Source organism: Eubalaena glacialis, chromosome 11 (genome assembly GCF_028564815.1).
Source record: "Eubalaena glacialis isolate mEubGla1 chromosome 11, mEubGla1.1.hap2.+ XY, whole genome shotgun sequence".
In the NCBI taxonomy this organism is placed as follows: Eukaryota; Metazoa; Chordata; class Mammalia; order Artiodactyla; family Balaenidae; genus Eubalaena; species Eubalaena glacialis.
The window spans coordinates 18,214,873-18,219,154 of NC_083726.1; the positions used below are offsets into that span (position 1 = coordinate 18,214,873).

The following is a 4,282-nucleotide window of genomic DNA, read 5'->3' on the forward strand; positions in this document are numbered from 1 at the left end:
GATTGCTCTGCTGTGTGGAGAAGAGACTAAGGTAGGGACTCAGACTGGAGGAACACAGGCCAGTCAAGAAGTTACCGTGGTGGTCCAAGCTGAGATGATGAAGGTTTGGATTAGTGAGATGAGAACATATATCTGAAGATAAACCTAATTAGTTTTACAGATGGATGGAACGAGGGGTGTAAAAGAAAGAAAAGAATCAACGATGACTCCAGAGTTTTGGTCTTGGCAACTGAAAAGGGGGGATACTCAGGTAGGAGAAGAAAAGATGGGAATGGGAGAGATGGAAAGCAATAGTTTGGGACAAATGCATAGTATGGTTTGAGAAACCTACTGTTATCCAAATGGAGATTTTGAGTAGGTAGTTGGTATGCAAATCTGGAATTCAGGGGAGAAGTCAGGGATAGAAATAAAAATTGTTAGTCAAATATAAAAGGTATTTAATGCCATGGATATTGCATTGTAGATAATGTTGGGGTTCTCCAGAGAAACAGAGAGAGAGAGAGAGATTTTTTTTCTTTTTTTTTTTTTTCTGGCTGCACAGCATGCGGAACTTCCCCAACCAGGGATCGAACCCATGCCGTCCCTGCGTTGGAAGCGTGGAGTCTTAACCGCTGGACCACCAGGGAAGTTTGAAAGATTTATTTTGAGAGAATGACTCACAGCATTTGGCGGCTGGCAAGTCTGAAACCTACAGAACAGGTCAGCAGGCTGGAAATTCCAGCGGTCTTAATGTTGCAGTCTTGAGTCTGAAGGCAGTCTGGAGGCACAATTCTTTCCTCTGCAGGAGACCTCAATCTTTTCTCTTTAGGCCTTCAACTGATTGCAGGAAGCTCACTCACATTATGGAGAGTAATCTGCTTTACTCAAAGTCTATTGATTTCAGTGTTAATCACATTAAAAAATACCTTCACAGCAACATGTAGACTGGTGTTTGACCAAACAACTGGGTACCATAAAATCAGCCATCACATCATGCGACTGGATGAAATTACCTAGTAAGTTAATGCATTTAGAGAAATGAAGACAGTCCAGGACTGAGCCCTGGCAAAGTGCAAAGGAGAAGGGTCCAGCAAAGGAGGCTGAGAAGGGAGGTAAGAGGAAAACCAAGAGAATGTGCTAAATCAAAAGCCAAGGAAGACGTGCTTCGAAAAGGAGGAAGATCAATTATATCAGGTGCTGCTGAGAAATCCTGCAAGATAAGGACTGAATCATGGAAGTTATTGCTGACTTTACTGAAAATGATGGGGGAAAGAAAGTCTAAGTAGAGGCGGTTCAACAAGAAACAGAAAAAAAGGACAAGGAGGTAGTAAGTATAGCCAACTCTTTCAAGGAGTTTTGCTATAAAAGCAGAAAACAATGGGAAAGTAGCTGAAGATGGATGTAGGAAGGGTTTTTTGTTTTGTCTAAGAAGGAAGTTATTATAGCATGTTTTAATGCTGAAGAAATAATCTAGTAGAGGAAATTTGGTGATTTCCAAAGAGGAAAGGAGCAAGATGAGATCTGTAAATTACAGAGGCAAAGTACTCTGAATATACATCTATTATGCAGCATAGACTTAAGTCAAATCTAGGTTCCATCACTGATTAGACAGTCAAATTACAAAGCCTCTCAGCTTTCTCATCCTCTTTCTACAAGGTCCTCTGTGGTCCTTCTACTCTTTATCTCACCCAAACCTTCCCACCGTCTCTATGCCCCAGCCATTAGCCTTTTTTCAATCCCTTTAATTAATCTAACCACAGGCTTTGCTAACTCCCAATCACTCAACACATCTTAGTTCAAACATGTCTTAGTCACATAAGCCAAATCCCCCTATGAAATGCTCTTGTGTTACCATGTATTCTTTCTGATTAGTACTTACCACAATTGCAGTTATATTTTTAAGTATGGTTATTTGATCAATGTCAGCCTCCCCCTCTAGAACAGCTTAGTTCAATAGAACTTTCCAGAATGATGCAAATATTCTATATTAGCATTGTCCAACCCAATAGCCTCTAACCACATGTAGTTATTGAGCAAATAAAACATAACTAGAGCATGTGGGGATGTAGCTCAGTGGTAGAGCGCATGCTTTGCATGTATGAGGTCCTGGGTTCAATCCCCAGCATCTCCATCTGATTTCTCCTTGTTTAATCCTTGGAAAATATGGCTAGTGCAAGTGCTGATCTGAGTTTTAAACTTTATTTATATTTAATTAATTTAAATGTAAATAGCCACATGTGGGCAGGGACCAGGTTTATGTTCACCACAGTGTTCCCAGCACTTAATACAGTACCCACACTTAGTAATTGCTCAAAAAATGTTTGTCAAAAGACTCGATCTGTACAGTGGGGATATTACTAGTTAACCTGTAGATTTCAACTTTTTCTAAGAGGAAAGGAAGAAGAGTCTTTACATGGTAACTGTCAAAGATTCTCAGTCCTCTTATAAAGGTGAATCTGACCTTCAAGAATTTGATCAATCCCAGAGGGTGGCTGAGAACATATTGGGTGATCTGAATAAAGTAACATCTGTAATATGCCTAGGAGTGTGCCTAGAACATGTGGTGGTCCATCAACTTCACAGAGGTCAAGCAAATAATGGTGTAGGGAAATTGGGGAAGCAGGTGATATTTGAACCATATCTGGAGGAATAATAAAGGTAGTAGTAATGGGAGTGGGAGTAATACCTAAGAATTTTTCAGTGCTTACCATATGCCAGGCATAAACTTGGGTCTTTACACGGCTAATTTAATCCTCACAATAATCCAATGAGTGAGATACCATTATTTCCCCCATTTTACAGATACCTGAAAAAAACCGAGATATAAAGAGGAAAATTATCTTCCCGTGGTCACCTAGCTAATAACTGGCAGAGCTGAGACTGATGCCCAGCCCTTAGCTCTTACCACGATGTTGTTCAACTCTTGAACAGAATTTTTCTAGGCAGAGGGAGCAATAGGTACAAAGACACAGTAGTAGGAAAGAAATGGTGTGTTTTTGCATGACATGCAGAAACATAAGGGGAGATGAAACTATAAATATATGCTGGATTCAGTTTGGGGTTCCCAAGGCAGCTAAGTGTATGGCTCTTTCCCCTACATTCTCAGTTAATTTTTAAAATCATCCAAGTATTACACCCATATTATAAAATTAGAAACAGAAATTCCAGGAAGATAAGCATTTTGCCAAAGGTCACAAAGCAGGTGTGTTGGAGTTTGGATATAAATCTAGGTGTGCGTATCTCCAAATCTATTGTTTGTCTTACTACTCAATAATGTATAGTGAGGTATGGGCTAAAAAAAAAGGCAAAAGGAACATGCTCTAGGGACAAAAAAAAAAAAAAAGATTAATTTTCTGACAAGAACCAGGTCAGAATTCATCCATGAAGCAACTACCTGAAATCCTGCTTGGGGGACCATGATCTCTGTGAAGCCTTCTCTGATCAAACAGAATTAGTCACTCCTTTATTTCTTATGTCAAGCTACAGTAAAGCTGTCTGTTTACATGTCTGCCACTCTCAGAACTGTCACTTAGTGAGCACCTCTGTGCCAGGAGCTTTACACGTTCTCATTAATCCTCTTACTAACCCTTTGGGAGGATACGTATTATCATCTCCATTTGCAGATGAGTAAACCAAGGATAAGTGAGTGGCCAAAGGTCTGAGAGCTAGTCCAGGCCTTATGTCCTCATGCTCTTTTCTCTCCACCACAGTCATTTTCACTCTGGGGGCTGGTTTTTGCAACCCTCGTACTTGGTACAGTGCCTTCCCCATAGTAGGCAGGCACTCACTCAAGGTTTGAATTCAACTGGCAGGATAGCAGGCTTTCGAATGTTCATGAAGTAAAGAGAAGAGAGTCTAAGGTGTCCTGGTAAACCAGCTTTGGGTGGCAGTTGCGGGGAGAAGCCCTCACTTGTAGCATCTGCCAGTTTCTGTGGTATAAATACCCCCACTTCGGCTGATTTCAAGCTACAAACCTGCCTGCAATATTCCTGAACGTTTTACCATGGCTCTCTTTAGCTGGTAAGAGCCAGCTCCAGCACACCATCTAAAAGCTCAAGGTCATCAGGTACAAGCTACTTTCCCTCCTACATGTCCTCTGCACGGCAGCTCTCTACACTTAGACTTCACTGCAACCTCAAAAGGATAAGTATTCTTCTACCTCTGCTATAGCTCACCTTTATCAGAGCCCCATGACCTATTCTAATTCCAAGTAGTCTTAGGGACTCCACATCCCTTAAACATCCTCTTCTTATCTTGTATCCATGACCATTCAATATTTAAGCCTTCTGTCTTCAAATGTGCC

The 4,282-nt window shown here is 40.9% G+C and overlaps 1 non-coding gene across 1 annotated transcript; it reads left to right on the forward strand.

Moving 5' to 3' along the window:
* The first annotated feature begins 2,038 nt into the window (after nt 1-2,038).
* TRNAA-UGC (transfer RNA alanine (anticodon UGC)) lies at nt 2,039-2,110 on the forward strand. Its single transcript has one exon. It is a non-coding gene; the product is annotated as a tRNA-Ala (tRNA).
* Nucleotides 2,111-4,282: the final 2,172 nt, after the last annotated feature.